The sequence below is a fragment of the Archocentrus centrarchus genome, chromosome 9 (genome assembly GCF_007364275.1).
Source record: "Archocentrus centrarchus isolate MPI-CPG fArcCen1 chromosome 9, fArcCen1, whole genome shotgun sequence".
Classification (NCBI taxonomy): domain Eukaryota; kingdom Metazoa; phylum Chordata; class Actinopteri; order Cichliformes; family Cichlidae; genus Archocentrus; species Archocentrus centrarchus.
Genome location: NC_044354.1, coordinates 10,497,926 through 10,517,704, shown reverse-complemented (window position 1 = coordinate 10,517,704; position 19,779 = coordinate 10,497,926). Strand labels below are relative to the sequence as shown.

General features: G+C 38.5%; 1 protein-coding gene across 1 annotated transcript in view; it reads left to right on the top strand.

Moving 5' to 3' along the window:
- grid2 (glutamate receptor, ionotropic, delta 2) overlaps positions 1-19,779 on the top strand; it is a 540,691-nt gene that overhangs the window by 433,158 nt on the left and 87,754 nt on the right. The window lies entirely within an intron of this gene.

Below are 19,779 nucleotides of genomic sequence, written 5' to 3'. Positions count from 1 at the left end.
TGTTATAGCACAATAGGCGAATTAGAACAAAAAGGAGAAGACGTTTTGTTCCACATGAATTGGATGTAAGATAATGGGCTGATCCTGGTGATCGACCTGAAGATTTTCTAGAATTCATCAGGCTGTGCTCAGGTGTGAAGATCAGACAACTGACACGTGGAAAAGGATTTAAATTTAATCAGTGTAGAAATAGATGTGTGACAGCGAGAGAAAATGTGTATGTCTGTGTATATGCATTGTGTTTGTTTTCCAACTAGTGTGTGTGTGTTTCATGAAGTATCCATATATTATATGACAAGGTACTTGAAAAGATACATATCTTAATATTCTTAGGTTCAGTCTTGGGTTTCTCTCTGAACATATTGCCAATGAGAACAGTGTGCCTTTAGTTGTCATGCTCTGGGCCTTGCAATAGTTAATTTTTTAAGCTACATTAATTATGCAAATTTAAGGAGGAATGATTTTTTTAACACTGCCTGAGAAACATTTCAAGCCCTGAATAAGCAACTGATGAGCATTTCGCCATTTGGTAAATAATCCTCCATCTTGTGCTGCAGCTAATGGTGGTAATGATGATGATGATGATACATGCTAATTGCTGTTTGATATTCACAATCATTTCTCTTTTTAGCTGTAATTAACATTTTAGTCATGGCATCATTACAAAGAAAGGAAGAGAGAGAAAGGATCTAATTCTTCCAGAGGGGGTTTGTCCTTCATATGTATACAATATGGTATGTAGAAAATATGCAAACTTACCGAATCACTAGTTGCTACGTGTATTTTTTTTTTTTCACTTCCCAGGAAGATGACGTTCTCACCGTTACACGTTTGTGCCACTTAGTCAGCTAGCTCAGGTTTCATCAAAAATACCTGTTGTTCAGGAGCTACTATTAAACTGTTAAAGCTTTATCATTCCTAATATTTTCCTTTGTGTGTACAGAATTTTTTCTGTACTTTTTGGTATTACTTTTTAGCATGAGTGCACACATACATACACTGACTCACACATGCACACACAGGTACACTGAATATTCATTCAGCAGCTCTCTTATAGCACCTCTATAATGTCCCAGACCTTTGTGCTTCACCTAGAAATATTACCCCCAGGGAAAATTGATTCAGATGCAAAGACACCCACAGCAGGAGGGAGCTGGAGATGAGTGATGGGAGTGAATAGTCAAACTTGACACCAGAAGTTTGCTTTTGGCTCTGTCACTCACTGCAAGATGGAGCAAGGCTGAGATGCGAAACAGGGAGGCGCAAAGGGATTACACTGATTTTTACAAGCTTTTCTCTTTTCTTTTCTTCTTCCCTTTGACTTTTTTTTTCTTTACGTCTCCCCTTTGTTACTGCCCACTTCCATTTCTTCTATTTGATTTTTTCTTCTTTTCCCTTTTTTCCTTTTTGTGAGTCTATTTTAGAAACTCTGTTCTTCACTCTGGCTCATCAGAGCCACTAGGGCACCAGCCAAGTGACTGTTTGTTTACAACCTCACCCAGAGGTCTCTCAGTCTGGCATATGTGTACAGAAGATGTAGTGGGAAAAATGTCTGTACTCCATTAACTATTTCTAATTGGTCTCAATGAGAGTGAAAGAGACAGAAGAAGGAAGTATGTATAAAGATGCCATGGGAGGGACCGCATCATGCAAAATCTGCTGGTTGATTCTTGACTTGTTAACTGCTACATCAAAGGCACCGAAAAAAAAGTCCTGGGATTTGGTTTTATTATGCATCAGTAATCGTGTATCTCCTCAAATAAACTAGCACATTAAAGAGTAATTTCTGCAGAAAAAATATGAATCAATTGTTCACAGGAATAGTTTGAAGATCAACAGAACAGGAAACAAATAGAGCAGTAAACCATAAAGCAAGAGAAAGCTATAAGGTAAATTAGTGCATGACACAAAATATTAATAAGATATAAAAGATGTAAATTGTTTGTTTTTGTTTTTTGGTCAAACTCAATTTGACTTCCTCTGAAAGCAGATGAAGTCAGCCTACATTATATGTGCTGCCAACACAAATGTAGGTATTTCAGCAGGTGACCAAAGGTTGGAAGAGCAGGAAAATTAGTACACACATACACACAAAAACACAGCTAGGGTAAGAATGAAGCATGTAGTCCATGCAGAGGGAATGTTATATAAGAAAGGATATGAGTAAAAAGATGAGAAATGTTCCTAAGGAGATTAATTTTCAGCTTCAGCTGTGTTGCACGTTAGCCATGGCTGAGGTGGGAAGGTCATTCCAATATTTTTCAGAACCAAGAGGAGGGGGAGGCAAGGCTGGGATGAGTGATTACCAGGTCACATTATTAGGACAGCCCAGCAGACAACATTAGCTCAGTGCAGTGTATTGACTGACTTCTATATAGGGGCTCGGACAGAACATGGCATGGAGGGATGGGGATATGCAGTAGTTTGCAGTCTTGTACCAGATCCAGTTGTGGATCTGAAATGAGCCACCACAGGCAGGCAGTGAAGATAGAGCAGGAGGAGGGTGACATGCAAGAGCTCAGGAAGATAGAAAACAAGACACCCTGCAGCAGTCTGGATAACATGCAGGGTGCATGGTCAGAAGAAAGTTGCAGTACATCAGACCAAAATTTCCAGAAGCATATTACTGTAGGAAGTGGCTACCTCCATCAGTCTGACTGTAAAAAAGCAGAGAGAAAAGAACGTGCTTAAAAGCAAAGAAGCTTTTGTGCGATAGACACATTTACACATGTCATGGAATGAAAGTGTTTGTCATTACTGAGGATAATAACGGTCTTCTAATTACACCCTGTAAAGAACAAACATAATTTTCTAGGGATGTTGAAGGCAGAATAAAATCCAGAGGCAAATTATAGTGTCAATTTCTTGCTGTGTTTGAGTCTTTCTAGAAATTTGGATTGAATATTAAAAAAATAAATAAATAAAATATAGTATTGATGCCTTTAAATAATGATACATTTCTTTGATAGCAAACCTACGGAAGAGGATTAGGGCCACTATAAAAAAAAAATGGGGCATTGAAAAAAAAACAAAAAAACAGCCAGAATTGTGACTTTAATCTCACAATTCTGACTTTATTCTCAGAATTCTGACTTTAATCACACAATTCTGACTTTATTCTCAGAATTCTGACTTTTTTCTCAGAATTCTGACTTTAATCTCACAATTCTGACTTTTTTCTCACAATTCTGACTTTAAAGTCAGAATTCTGACTTTAATCTCAGAATTCTGACTTTTTTCTCAGAATTCCGACTTTAATCTCAGAATTCTGTCTTTTTTCTCAGAATTCTGACTTTTTTCTCAGAATTCTGTCTTTTTTCTCAGAATTCTGACTTTAATCTCAGAATTCTGACTTTTTTCTCAGAATTCCGACTTTAATCTCAGAATTCTGTCTTTTTTCTCAGAATTCTGACTTTTTTCTCAGAATTCTGACTTTAATCTCAGAATTCTGACATTAATCTCAAAATTCTGACTTTTTTCTCACAATTCTGGGTCTTTGAAGTAATCAGCTTAATGACAGAGACATGCAGAGGCGTGCAGTTGGTGAACCAACCTGTGGACGGACAATGGCTGATTTAAGTGAGTTTCTACGTGGGCGAGGGGTGCCAGAAGACACCATTTCAATAATGGAAGAGCAGATGAGTAACAAAGACAGTTTGTCGGCTGGCACTTTTTTCTCAGCAAGTTACCGTTTGTTGTTAGCATGTTTGTTAGCTAAAAACATAGCCAACATTAAGCTTGTTTTTAGTTGTAGTGCAGAGTGAGTGTAGCCTCCTATTTCCATATTCTATAGTACTGACACAAAATTCTAGTTAGAAGAATTTCACACCCCGGTGGTATACGTCAATCGGTTGATGAAGGACGGGATACAACCACTTGCTAAGCGCTAGTCCCCGCTTGCTAAGTAATTGTGGTCATAGCGATCACTTCCAATAGCGAACCGGTGAAATTCTCAGCCCGGTGCAACTGACTAGAACTGAGAGTTAGGCTAGCATAGAGTATAAATTGTGATTTCAGTCTTGAACAGTCTTAAACTGATATTAGCAGACAGCTAGCGCCCATAATGTGCTGCTTAATTGCCGTAGTAAACATACTCAGCTCAAAATGAAAAGAAATACAATAATACTCAAAAACCCGTCAATTCGCCGACTTTCAAGTAATGTGAGACGTGGCCTATTTGCCTAACATTATAAGCTAACAAACATGCTAACAACAAACGGTAACTTGCTGAGAAAAAAGTGCCAGCCGACAAACTGTCTTTGTTACTCACCTTCTGCTCTTCCATTATTGAAATGGTGTCTTCTGGCACCCCTCGCCCACGTAGAAACTCACTTAAATCAGCCATTGTCCGTCCGCAGGTTGGTTCACCAACTGCACGCCTCTGCATGTCTCTGTCATTAAGCTGATTACTTCAAAGACCCAGAATTGTGAGAAAAAAGTCAGAATTTTGAGATTAATGTCAGAATTCTGAGAAAAAAGTCAGAATTCTGAGAAAAAAGACAGAATTCTGAGATTAAAGTCAGAATTGTGAGAAAAAAGTCAGAATTCTGAGATTAAAGTCAGAATTCTGACTTTAAAGTCAGAATTGTGAGAAAAAAGTCAGAATTGTGAGATTAAAGTCAGAATTGCGAGAAAAAAGTCAGAATTCTGAGAATAAAGTTAGAATTGTGAGATTAAAGTCAGAATTCTGAGAAAAAAGTCAGAATTCTGAGAATAAAGTCAGAATTGTGTGATTAAAGTCAGAATTCTGAGAATAAAGTCAGAATTCTGAGAAAAAAGTCACAATTCTGGCTGTTTTTTTGTTTTTTTTCCAATGCCCCATTTTTTTTTTATAGTGGCCCTAATCCTCTTCCGTACAAACCTCATAGTGCTGCAGAAATATAAAAAGAAGGAATGGAGAATAAAGTAGTAAGCCCAGAAAATGTAGTAAAAGCAGAGGAAAGATAAATTAGCCTTTAAAAAATAACATCTTGCTGTAGCGAGAAGTTTCCGGACCATTTTCACAGACAAAACTTTGGGTCTCCCGGGCGCCGGGGTGGCTCAGAGGTTGAGCAGGCGACCATATACATATACCACATGGCAGTGTGGGTGGCGCAGCTTCGAGTCCTGGCCTGTCGCTATTTTCCACATGTCTTCCCCCTGTATCTCTCCTCCTGATTTCCTGTTTCTCTCCACTGCAACTATCGAATAAAGCTGCAAAAGGCCAAAAAAAATAATTAAAAAAAAGAAACTTTGGGTCTCCTGGGTTCCTCCTGGTGCTAAGGCATTGTGTTCCACAGGCAAAAAGCATTCTGCAAAATGCATGATTTTAAAACTTTAACAAGTGCAATACTTTTTTACCCCTCAGCCTACGAAGGCTGATAGGTTTTATCGTCACCCCACCGGGCAGGCAGGAAGCCAACTTTCAACATGGTGAACACAATAACTAAAGAACGATGTCACCTGGGTATCTCAAATTACCACATCTACTTAAAATCTTGGACGAGTTTGAATCTCTGTGACTTTAACCTCAAGGTCAAGGTCAAAGGTTAGGTTTTTTGAAAATCTTGGGAATGTAATAACTCAAGAAATTTCAAATTGCTGCCATAGGTGTATCTATTAAAAATCTTGGACAAATTTTGATGGCATTGGCCTCAATGTCAGAAGTCAAGTTCACTGAATATTTTGTGAAAGCAATAGCCCAAGAAGGAGGTCATATAGGATTTGTTTTAAACCATGCCATAGGTGTATTTACTGAGGAAGGATATCATATATGTTTCTCATATTGATAGCTTAGCTGCATCTACTGATAATCTCTGACACTTTTGAATTTGGCAACCTTGATACAGTTCATGCATTTTTTATTTTGCAGGTCTCTCAATGACTCAGTATCACACGTAGCTATACCAGCACCACCGTTTCAGTCTTTTGACTAAATGGCATTCAAAGTTTTTTTCCCAATTTGCATTTAGTGAACTTTCATAATGATAATAATCCTTCTGCTGTCAGATTGCTGTGAGTGTATGGATTTTCAGGCCTGGGCCCAATTTGATGGCACAAATGTTAAAAGATTGTTTTATTGTTTAATTTTATATATATATATTTTTCCCCTTTCATATAAACATGGCCTGGAATGTTCTGTCAATATTGCTGTAGTTTGTAGTCAAAACGATGATGAGGTTCATAGGACTGACTCAGATGGTGCATACAGTAGAATTAAGTGTTTTCTTTTTTTTACTAGTTACCAATTACAAATAAGGAGAGTTGGTGGGTTTAAATAGATGTCTGACAAATAACAGGCAATGAAGTGTAATCACTGTTTTGTCATGTACACTATCATGACAATGCACGTAAGAAGACATCGTGATTAAGATAGCGGTCATGTATTAAGGCTTAATAAATTATGTTCACTTATGGTGACAGGTGTTTCAGGGGTGACCCGAGGCAGGGATTTTTTTTTTTTTTTTCCACATTGATAAGAATATGTGGCTGCAACATTTAAAATCCAGGCTTTTAAGTGATTGTAAAGGTTACTTAGTTTTGCCCAAAAAAGAAACTTACCTGGTAGGGTCACCAGAAGCAAAGCATGTTTTAGGCCTACTAAAATAACAGTACTGATTTCCTAATAGGACTGGAAGGACATGTTTTATGTTCCTGCATGCACTAATAAACATGTCAGTGACAATCAACAGTATAGTTAAAATCTTGAACACCTGACGAAAGACATGAAAGAAACAGTAACACAGAAATAAATCACTGCCTGGTCATTTAAAGTACACAAAGCACTGTGGTGTCACTTATTGTCAGACTGATTATATACAGGACATCACCTCCTATATACCAAGAACCTTCATCATTTTTCAACTTGGAAACATTTATTCATTATTCTTTTGTGATAAAGTAGACCATGCTGCATGTTTGAGGTAATGAGGTAATGAGTACCCAGAAAAAACAGCATCAAAAGAGGCCTTTTGGGATGGATAAAAGGGGTCTAAATATTTTCTGGATGTGTATGCAATAGCTCACTTTAGTAACTCAGCATTCAATGTTATTTCCATGGCATATAACATATAAAAGCTACTATGTTATCAAGTTGAGTAGAACATTAGTCAAAAACCCCTAAAGGAATTTCCAACTATAGTTCTTACCACAATAATGTCAATCACAGAAAGTGACATTATTCTCACGGGTTTTATTCCTGGTTCTTACTTAGCCATTTGCTTTTGAATTGAGATGGTGAATAAAGTCACTAAGGCTCATATGCACTCTATTAAGATGTACCGAGACCTGGTAATTATGTGTTCCAGAAATTGTACTTCCAGGAGATTTGTGCCAGCTAAAGATTCTACTGCCAGGAGGCTGAGGGGCAGCACTGACAGCTGCCAGTATTATGATTTGAGTCTACTTTCTCACATCGAGAGTGCAAAAGTGACCAGACCTAACAAATTTATTGTAAACTCTGTTGATATTAAAATGGGTAAATGGCCTCATCTCTGCCAACCTGTGCAGCAGGGAACAAAGCTAAGTTAGGCATCCTGACAAAAAGAAGAAATTAAACTGAGAGAGACAGCATGACAGCAGACAGGTTACCCTGTTTTCCATCCCGTTTCCTCTTTTCAACTTCCTGTCTCCCCGTGTCTGTCTCAGCTTTCTCTCCTCTTCCTTTCTGTCCTGTCCTGACTCCCAAGTTTTGCCAGCTGAATTTGAGCTAAAGTAGAAGAGCCAAAAGCAAAACTCCAGTGTCACTTTGAGTATTTGTCTTACGCAAATCTTTGTCAGCTATTCTCTCACTTTCTGGTGTCCATAATTAATGTCTAAACCAGTGGGGGAGAACAAAGACTGTCGAGAAACAGACTGTGTGTGTGTGTGTGTGTGTGTGTGTGTGTGTGTGTGTGTGTGTGTGTGTGTGTGTGTGTGTGTGTGTGTGTGTGTGTGTGTGTGTGTGTGTGTGTGTGTGTCTGTGTCTGTCAGTGTGAGGGCTGGTACAATTCAAACTATTTTTGTGGGAAATGCATATAGAGTCACACACATATGGAGCGCAAATTTAAAAACTAGTTTTCACTCTGAAAAAAATGCACATACACACACACAGAAAGAGTCGAGGCCATAGGCCATAATCAGTGCTTTCATCTTTCCATCTGCTTCTCCAAACATCTCTCTCTTCCTCTCTGTGCTTCTCCTCTTTCCCACCAACCCCCGCTGTGTATCTATCTGTATGTGACTCTGTGTGTGACGGAGAGAGAGAGCTTTGTTGGAGAACCATATACAGTATGGGGAAAAAAGTCTCTGTTTCCTTTCTCTCTCCTTTTGCATTTCAACTCAGCATCCCCAAGTTCTCTCCATTCCCCAAATCTCTGTACTCACTGCTGAGTTTTCTCAGTGTGACTGCGTTCACAGTCTGCACTCCTCATTCCTTCTCTTGGTCCCTCTATGTGTCTCTCCCTCTATCATTATCTCTATTTCTGCTGTGCCATACTGCTGGGAAGCCAACATTATCATCATTTTCCTGCTCTCCCTCTCCTTTCCTCTCTTTCTCTCTTTATGACTCCCTCTAATCCATTATCCCTCTCTAACGACTCTTTTGTGCTGTTCTAAAGTGGACCCAACTTTAGGACATCCACCCCTCCTGACTGTAACCCTCTATCTCCATCTATCTTCCCTGTTTTCCTTTTTCTGTCTCCCTCAAAGTATCTCTCTTGCTACAAAGATGCACCACAGTGAGAAGAGACCATCTCTCAGCAGTTCCATTAAATGCATCTCTCTCCTGCTCTCTCATCCACTCTGTGCACTTTTGTTCTGCTCCTGTTTCTGTCACAATTGCTTCCTGTCCTTTCCCCCTATTCTCTCTATTCAGTAGCAATCTCTCTTGGCCCCCCTCTGTCCACTTCTTTCTTACTGCTCATATATGATTACATCCAGCTGGTGCAATCTTATCCTAAAAGCAGGTTTGAATAGGATGCGTACCTTCTGTCCTCCTTACATCGATCTGCCCCTCATTCCTTCAGTGGGCAAAAAATATTTAAGTACATTTACTCAAGTATGTATTTCAGTGTGGAGTACTAGATTCTGCCAGTAAAAATTTCCCATACTAAGTTCTCATGAAGTAAATACGTTTGTCTGAAAATCTTTCTGTCCTCACTGATAAATCAATCAAATCTTACATTGCCATTGAGTACGTTCATTTTTTTTTTATTGCTACTTTTAACTAAACCAGTCATAAAAGATTTTTTTGGCCATTAAGGGCCAGGTAAGAAAACTGTTAAGGAAAGCTCAGAATTAAAGATTTTAGCTGAAATGTTCCTGTCACAGACAAACTTTGGAACTCTGAGACACAAATCTCTGATCCCTGAGCCCAATCTTACATCTGCCCATAGCAGATGCTTGTTAGGGTTGAACCGCTCAAGATGTGTTCTTGCCATTTTCAGAACTTCCTAGAGTCATGCTTGAAAGTTAGCTGCTAGTTTAATCAGCTCTGGTGCAAACCCTGAGAGGACGAGTGGCTGACTGCCAGACCCAGAAAGTGACATTATTTAAACATCATCATGTCTCTGATTAGATTTCTTTTTTAGGGCAGTACAGGAAGACTGGTGTTGATGTTTGCATCCGTATTTGTTGAGGCAGCAAAATGATATATATGTGAATCTGAACAAAAAAGTAAATAGTGCTTTCTTTCTCAAATTAAATATCTGGTTTCAGGGTTGAGTACAGGGTGTAGGTGAGCTAGCTAGTTACTGAACTGGCAAAGCTAACATAGATTTGCCTCATCTTCATGGTCAAAAAATCTCCACTTCACATATAGCAGAAAAAAACTGAAATAATATTAAAAAAAACCCTACCTCAGTGAACCAGTTAAGTTATAAATAAATAATCAAAATATTATAAAGGTCTCTATAGTATGTCACTCATTTTCAACCTTTGCTTCCTCTCCCCTCCGGTCTCCTCTTGTCTGCTGCAACCTGCTGCTGTTTCCTCAAAAAATAAAAAAATGTAAAATATTTGAAATACTGTAATATACACTCACCAGCCACTTTGTTAGGTACACCCTGTTCATACCAGGTTGAACCCCCTTTTGCCTTCATAACTGCCTTAATTCTCCATGGTATAGATTCAACAAGGTGCTGGAAACATTCCTCAGAGATTTTGGTTCACATTGACACAATATCATAACACGCCTGCTGAAGATTTGTCAGCTGTACATCCATGATATGAATCTCCTGTTCCACCACATCCCAAAGGTGGTTCATTGGATTGCAATCTGGTGACTTTGGAGGCCATTTGAGTGCAGTGAACTCACTGTCATGTTCAAGAAACCGGTTTGAGATGGTTTGAGCTTTGTGCCATGGTGCATTATTCTGCTGGAAGGAGTATCAGAAGATGGGTACACTGTGGTCATAAAAGGACATGTTTCCAATCTTCTATAATCATATTTTGGTCAGTCTGCGTGAACTGTAGCCTCAGTGGCACCTGGTGTGGTCTGCTGCTGCTGTAGCTCATCTGCGTTAAGGTTCAAGATGTTCTTCTGCATAACTTGGCTATAACAAGTGGATATTTGAGTTGCTGTTGTCTTTGTGAGCTCTGGCATCAACAAGGTATTTTCACCAAGAGAACCTCCACTCACTGGATATTTTCTCTTTTTTGGATCATTCTCTGTAAACCCTAGAGATGGTTGTGCAGGAAAATCCCAGTAGAACAGCAGTTTCTGAAGCACTCAGACCACCCCATCTGGCACCAGCAACCACATTCTGGTGCTCGGTTTGAACTTCAGCAGAATTTCTACATGCCTAAATGCACTGAGTTGTTGCCATATGACCAGCTGATTACAAGCAGTAGAACAGGTGTCCCTAATAAAGTGTCTGGTGTGCATATATTTGCAGTAAGCCACTGTTTGTGAGAATTTTTACTTTTTTGTGTGATACTGCATTAGTATCAATGTCAAATGTTGATTTCTATTCTTGTAAATGCTGCAGTGCTGTTGCCTGCACTCAGATTTGTAGTGTGAATACCAGATACAGAACATACAGGACATATTGTTCTGTAGTTACAGCAGATTTATAATTTGAGGATGTCTGAAGCCTTGTAGACTGAATTTGACATTTAGTGAAACAATTGCTTTCTAGAGGGAACTGCAGTCGTGTGGTAACTCTGTGCATTTGTCACTTTGTGCAACTCCTCGTTATAATTTTTGTCATCTAGATTGACTCTGTTGCTTTTTGTGGCCACAGCATCCAATGTATGTCGCTTGAAGAATAGGAATTGCTTTTCATGAGCCTTCTTTCATTTTTGTTCTCTTTGGGGGATTTTCTGAGACTTTGTTAGTACACGTGACATTTTTCACATTCAAAATGCATAATAAGGTAAAGTTAAACAGCTTTAGTTTTTGCGAGAAGCAGCACATTAAAAATTGAAAAATGCCAAAGTGCTTCTTGTCTTATTTTTTTTACCTGCACAGGGCATCAGATTGGATCATTTGTGTTACTGCACCTACCAGTTAAAATGTTGGGTTATACTTTTCAGACTGTGTTGACTCTTACATGCTGTGCTCTCTGTCTCTCACATTCTCTGCTTTTCCCCTTGTTTAAATGTTTAATCATACTTAAATGTAATCAAACAGTCAGCTGCCGACAGCAAGAAAAGAGAGGTATCGGAACAAATAGAGAGAGTGAAACATTGCAAACATTTGCAAAGTAAACAAATCCCAAAACTAAAATGCATATAACATTATCCTTGCCTGCATTTTACTGTGCTGATTGCCATGTTATTGGCTAAAGATGTGTATCTTTCACAGAATATGTATGTGTCAAAGCAGCTCCAAAGCGCACTGCAATCTGCCGGTCTTGTTTTATCCAGATTCTTTCTCTAGGGAGTCCAAGAAGCTGTAGCTACCAGGGACAGTAATGAGGAGGGTGGCTTAATTGAAATACAAGCGTATTTATTTTGAGCACTGTTTTGTTAAATGCCTTGAGAAAACAGGCTGAGTGAATCCAGTTTATTTCCCAGTGAATGTGTTGGAAAGGTCAGGCATTGTGTGGAATGCAAGTGGAATAAAACATCGATTTAACTGCTTCGTGGTGCATGAGCTCATAGTGAGTTTCTTCTCTGAATTTGAATAAATGTACAGTTGCATAGGGTATCTGATGGGCAAATGCTGAAATGAAAAGGAAAACCAAAAGGCTCGCAATATAATTAGTAAACTCATCGTAATGGATAAAACTCTTATCAAAGTTACCGATGAATTGGATTTATAGAACGCATGTCGAAAAGGCAGTAGAGCAAAATTGCTATTTTGTTCTTTCACAAAAGGCGTGGTAACAAATGATTTCACTCAATAACCCTCAGTGAATCTAGATAATTGGAAGATTTATGCGATCATTTACGTTAACAAGGCAGCTCCTTTTCTACCACGTCCCAATAACACTCCAAAACCCCACAGCCCAATAGAAGAAGAATAAAAGAGGGAGAATGGAGGATAGGTCAGTCAAATGAGATAAAACAGAGGGAGAGCTGGTTGTTTCGCACCTTGTTAGACACCTTGTTAGTGCTCAGCCAGTCATTATAGTGTCTTCTGAGGCAGGAGTATCTCTAATAAATCAAGGCATAGCTGTCTGTCTGTCTTTTATTCACCTTTCATCCAATCTTCTCCATTTGACAAATGCAAATCAAGTCTAAGAGTCTATCTGAACTGTGGCATCAACTGCAACCTCATCTCATAGTTAATGTCACAAAACAGGACCCAGTAAATGAGACCATGGCTCATCCAAACAGTTTCACTTTCCCCAGCAGCAGATCAGAGGAGCAGTTCTCAGAAAAATGTTAAAAAAAAAAAAAAAATGGGCAGAAATTTCTTCATTAACTAGCATAGCTTAATAGAGCACAAGATAGAAAAGGAAGTGGGACTTGCTCATCAAACCTTCCTCCTTAATATACCGCTCAAGATATTAGTGTTAATAAATGATAACATTCACGGCCTTGCTGGATATCACATTACAGAGTAGAAGTGAAGACCAAGAACTTTCCACCTCTGGGGTATGCGGCATGTGTAACTTTATGGTTATTGAAAGAGGAAAGGTGCAGATCTGTGTAACCTGTCACAGTGTGTGTGGACCTGCTGCTCTTGAAAAAGGGAGAGGAAGAGCAAGACAAGATGTTGGAGAGGAGTGACAGGCAGAGGGAGGGCATGTGGGTTGCAATGTGTGAAATATTGAGAATGACATTGTTAAAGTTGAATATGAGCAACTCAAACACAATCACTATCAAGAGCGAGGTCTTAGAAGTGCATTTTTGTGAGTACTTGTGTGCATAGGAACGCACACACTTTGTCCTAGTCAGGGGAAAATTGCTGAGAGAGCCATCTGTCAGAAGTTGCACTCAGAGAACCAGCCATGGTTATATTGGTTTGATTGAACAAGACACAGTCTGCATGCAGTCACCTATAATAAAACCACAGTACTGGACTTTCAGCTTAATGCAATTTGCCTGCGTGTCTGTGGGTGTGCATATGTGTAACTGTTTCAGTTATGGTTATAATCCAACTGGGTTTGTATTACATCTTTGTGTGTGTGTGTGTGTGTGTGTGTGTGTGTGTGTGTGTGTGTGTGTGTGTGTGTGTGTGTGTGTGTGTGTGTGTGTGTGTGTGTGTGTGTGTGTGTGTTTGTCTTATTCTTTTTTTAAATGAGAAGCTTCATTGTTACTGTTGGCTTGAAACGGCCACAACTCTTGGAATAGTTTTCACCGAACTTTTTTTCCTAATTCCTATAAGACCTTCTTTGTGATTCAGTGTAATTCTTGAGAGTAAAAGGCATTAACTATCATTCCACCATAGTTTTTAGATTAATAATGCTTACTGTTATTTATGGACAGTATCAGAGAGGGATATTAAGAAATAGCCTCATTATTTGCAACTTCTTCAGTATCCTTAGTGTTATGGATTGGCTATACACTGGGGTGTGAAATGTTCTCCAGGAAAAGCTGTTAGTTTTGGCCTTTAGAAATAAGCAAATCCAAAACAGCCACATACACATGCACACAAGCACATACAGCCTTGACTTCCTGTTGGCTGTCGTAACCCTTACACTGTACACAGATTGTATTGATCCATGTATAGGAGCCGAGCGGAGAAACATAGCCTGTAAATAAGCTCAAAGAAATTTCTGCTGATGCCATCATTTTTCTGTTCCTTTCATTGGTGAAAAGGAGGCAAAAGTGCTGATGAGGCTTGAAGAAAGGAAGAGAGAAGAGGAGAATGAGTGTTTCTTTAATAACTCCAATGTCAAGCAATTTCTGCATATGGTACATACAGTACACTTACACATTCAGAGGAGGACTCCTACCTTAGCTATTTTGGGAGGGCATTAGGAAGTTGCCACACTAAAGCATACGCACATAAAGGCGCAGACACGCACACACTCACAGACACAGAAAAAGGCTGAGGTTTATCACCAGTCTCCACATTTGGCCTGTTGCAGCCTAGAACTTAACTGGCTGCTCTTCATTCATTTCAGGGAATGGGAAACAGCTCTCCAAACCCAAAAAGGAGCCAGTTTTAATGAATATTCACAAGCGATGATGCAGCAAGTTGGTGTCTTTGAATGGCAGGCACACAGACCTGTGCATGTAAATGCGGTTAGGTTTACAGTGATTTTGCCAAAAGTATATACTTAGTAAGTTTACCTAAAATTAAGAGTCAACCAAAAGAATAAAAATACCAAAAGATAGAAATCAAAACCTACAAACTAAAAGATACAAAACTAGTTAAATTTTGTGTATGCTTTGTCACAACTCAGTGAGTGCACATACAGTGTGGCCATCACATTTAAGTGTTTACAATTTTGCAAAGGCAGTGTACAATGTGCCAGAATACCAGAATAAAGCCAGTGTGTTCAGGCCACAATTCCTGGAAGGCCATTCCTTTAAATTAAATTTTGAAAAAAGACCAACACATGCTCCCTTCAAAATGTGTTACTTCAATTTATGTTCATTTCATTAATTCCTGTGTGTGTGTGAGAGTGAGTGAGTGATAGAGAGAGAGAGAGAGAGAGAGAGAGAGCGTATTTGCTAAAAAAGGCTAGATTGATATATTCACTATCTGGGAGGAAGTTAATGTGTTTGTTTGCACCACAGCCGGAACAATAACAGAAGCAAACAGTACGAAAAATGCACAACAGGGCAACAAAAAGAATCACATCATTATTGGGGGTTACAGTTGAGATTACAAATACTTTATTGTTGTTGAACTGCAATAAATTATGTAACACATTTAGTCAGAAGACAGCTAAAAACCAAAGCTGTACACCACAAACTCCACCTAAAGCCAAAATCTTCATTGAAAAGCAAAACTGTTACTGATGCGATCAAAAAGGTCACTGCAGGATTTTTTTTCTGTGTTTTGCATTCCCTCTGACCTATGGTATAGCAAAAGACTTGACTTGGTCGTATTATGATAAAGCATCATTTTGGCCCTGCACACTGAGCTTTGCCTGCACAGATGCAAGATTTCTCTTCTGGATTCATCAGCTCTCTCTCTGAACACTACAACTGTACCTATGACCATTACTGCAGCTTTGTGATAACGTACAGTAGCTGTCTCTCCGATTGCAGCTTTAGCTTTGGCCGTATTTTGGTTCTCATCAATTCGGCTGTGACATGTTCATTTTTAATTGATGTAAAACTGATGACATGCAGTGGTTATGCGTTTAGTGATGGTTTTGCGTGCTGAGTGTTGCATTGAATCGTTTTTATGCCTGAACTCCTATGCAAAGATGATCTGTCATGGAAGAACAGCAGGTTCAAATAGTAACAGCTGGACATATCCATAACACCACAGACTGAACCATACAGCAGCCAAAATCTGAAAAATAACAGCCTCTAGTCACAGCCTCACCTACACAGTCAAGCTAAGCAGCTGTAGCTGTTCTGATGAGGAGCAGCTGAATACTGTTGGAGAGTTGCCTTTTAAAATGAGGCATGAGCAATAAACCCATTGTGTAAATTGCCGCATTATCAATTCATTTCCATATCTGCATTGTAACTATATTAATTGGCAATGTAGGTAAGATAAGATAAGATAAAACTTTAATGATCCCACGACGGGGAAATTTGTGCATTACAGCAGCTCAATACAGAGAAAAAATGAAAAGGATGAGTAAGAACAAATAACTAAACTAAAAAACTAAAATTCAATAGAATAAAATAAAATGGCAAAAAACTATACACATATACATAAGCACTATATACATAAATATATATATCAGTGTCAATACCCACATTTACATATACACACATATACACACACGTCAAAAACACTATATAAAGATATCAAAATATTATATACATAGACTGGACCAACATAGTTTAAATGGATCAGAAAGAATGCAAGAGCAAGGTAATGCAAAAAGTCCAGTAAAAAAATTCTTTACAATGCAGGAGCTTCATATCAGTAATTATTTTCCTTAATGTGTAATAACAAGCACTTGATTATGTAGTCTGGATTTCTGAATGAAGCCATTTGTTTGTTTTATGGCTTTAAATACCAAAAAGAACACCAGCACCATCTTTTTGTGGTTCTTTTCCAAATGTAATATCATTACAAGTGAAATTTCAAAGCTAACAAGAAAAAGTGAGAGGAAGGGAGACCCAAAGCAAGCTGTAAAAATCTACGAGGCACTAAAAGTCAGATAGATAGATGTAAAGCATGACGTGTTCTATAAGAACAACCAGGATGACAGATATGATTTTTGCTAAATAATGCACAAACACATAGAACATACACATGAGCACAAAAACTCTGCTTTGGTTCACTGTTTCCCCCTTGCACAAATGCAGACATAGCTGATTTTTTTTTTTTAATGGTGAGCACACTCTGAAGCTAAGTGAGAGAATAATTTGCATTTCAATCTTTTAATTTGCTCCCTTTTTGTGAAATTGAGCCGACTTCTACAAGCTAACTGCAGTGAGTACAGAATCCCATTTCAGCATCCCCCCTAAGGGTGATTCTATAATATTTGAATATCTCATTCCCCCAGTTGAACTTATATTAAAACTCACATTTCTATTACACACATTGAATTCTTTGGGGCTTTCAACTAAAGTCATGCTCTAAACATGTCCCCTCTGCAAGGATAGCTTTAAACTTGCTGATCTCTTCTGTGTGAATTAAGATTATGAAGAAAAGAAAAGAAGTCCAGCTCCTTTCTTACCAAAACTGGATCAAAAACAACTTTTTGCTTCACAAATTGCGGTATATATCAGTTAAGAATAATTAGAACAGAAAAAAAAACTCACATTGTGTTCAGTTTTTAACTTTACAAGCATGAAGGTCAGATGTATTTAACAAAATTAATTCTAGCTAATTTGTATTGGCCAAGTTGTTGCATGCATGTAACTCCCCAGAAAGGTAATAGGCATTTCATTAGGATATTTTCCCCCAACTTCAATAAAAGCTGCAGGATTATAGGATTGTACCATTTCAATTTTTTACAGTTATTGTACAGTTATCTTTACTCTCCTTTGAATGCTTTTAATTTTTTATTACTTGACTAATGATGAGTACCTTTTTAGAGGAATATTATTCTGAAGAGACTGCCTCAGTAATTTGCATTTTCATTTATCTAAGTTAACTAACATTTAAAAAAAAAAATTGTTGCCGTTTGATGGTATGTGCTGGATTTTTTATGTCTATTTACAAGCACCTTTTATTTGACAAAAATATAACATCTTGTTTCACAATAAGGGCTAGATCCATCATCTGTATAATGAACACATGCACTCAAACGCCTGATTTCCATGAGATTACATTAGATGATCTGTGTTTGGTCTGCTCAGATTGGCTGTATATTTGCTTCCTATAAAGGTACATGCTACATGTGTCCTATACACACATTTGTGTCTGTATGGAGTACACACATCAGTACAGCCAGGGTCCAGAGCAAGAAGTGAATTACTGCAATATGAAAAATGAATATAGCATTCGTGAATATTAATAACTCTGATGCAATTACCATAATATCAGTGCTCCCACTTCATGTTACATGTTGCTTTAAAGTACAGCAAAAACAATCACAGATCACAAAATAATATGGATTCATTTGCTTTATGAGAGTTTTATGTAATTAAAGTGCTCACCCCTGAGCAGCATGTTGGGCTCCACATTGATCATACATGAATGTTATACTGTAGCTTGAGACTATCTGGTGCAATATTCTTTATTTTATCATAGCGGCCTTGTCCAATAGCAGAATGTAATAAATATGTAAATGATATTGAAAATTTTGAGTTACATGAGCCTATGTTTACACACAAGTGCTGCTTACTTTGTCAGCTGAAATACACATTCATAAACGGATATTTTCTGAGATGTAAATTTGGTTGGCAAGTTGCTGATTGCCGTGTATGTTTGTTATGCTAAGTGTAATCAAGGCTTTCCTTGTTACAATCAAAAATTTAGATGACAATCATTTAACAATCAGTTTAAATTTCACTTTATTAAAAGCCTTTTTGTTGTTGTTGAGTTACTATAATTCCAATTAGCCAGAAGTTAAACCACATGAATTGCTCAGGGGTGGCTGTGGCTGTGGCTGAGGAGCGGGTTGTCTACTGATCACGTTGGTGGTTCAATCCCCGGCTCTTCTGATCTGTGTGTCGAAGTATGCTTGGGCAAGATACCAAACCCCGAGTTGCCTCTGATGCGTGTGAGAGTGTGCCTAAGCACTTTCAATCTGACATCTATTAATTTACATGAAGTGGGCTCATCTTAATTATTCCTCAGTGACCCTAGTTTTTTTTTTTGTGTGTGTGTGTGTGTGTGAATGTGAACTTGTTCATAAACTTGTTTTGAAGATGTTCTGAAGTTCTGCTGGGTAGAGGGACACCATTGGGCCACATCCCTGAATTGGAAACTTCATGCATCTCAGCTTAAATCCACAACATTACCAGCCTGCTGGATCTTTTTAATGGTGGCACTTGATGGCTTGAAAAAAAATTGCTAACCACATGGAAAATCCCTCTTCGCTTTGGCTTATAGCCAGGGGTATTAGAGGTGGCACATGTACAATATAGAGATTGAAAAGCAGAAGGCAGGAGAGGTGATGGAGGAGGAATGCATGTATTCTGTCATCCTCCTCCTCCTTTTTTTCTATTCTCTCACTTTTTCCATCTTCACCCTGGCTCCTGCACTGTAATATGTCTTTCCCAAGTTGTTTATAATCACTGGGACACCGTCAGACGAGAGTGATTGAGGTGCTAGAGGAGAAATAGATGGTAAAAAAAATAAATAATGATTCCAGCAAGTCATCAGACGGTGGAGGGGTATAATCTGAGGCAGTGGAGGTGCTTGCTCAGTGGTGAGATTTGAGGCTTTACAAGAAAGCCACACATATATAAAACCCTTCAGGATGTGCCCACCGCTCGACTGGCTTCAAAGCTGCACTCATCTTGAGTTACCTTTACTGCAGAATGTCAACAAGGATGGGGAAAAGAGGAGAAGAGCAGAGGAGGAAGGTAGTGAGAGATGCAGAAAGGCAAGGAGAAGACGTTAGAAGAGAGGCAGGCAGAAAAACTGAATGTGTGATGCAGATGAATTGGTTTATGGAATAATTTTCTCTGCCAAACCTGCAGGAAACAACAGCACCTGTATCTGTCACATGTTTCATCCCTGCTCCTGGATGTAGATATTTATTTCACTCAAAGCAAACAAACAAAAAAAACAAAAGTATAGACATATGCATCTTCCTTTTTTGTGAGTTTATGTTTGGATTCTTTGATTTTGTTTGTCATGAGAAACCACTGCATTTGTTGACTTCAACAAAA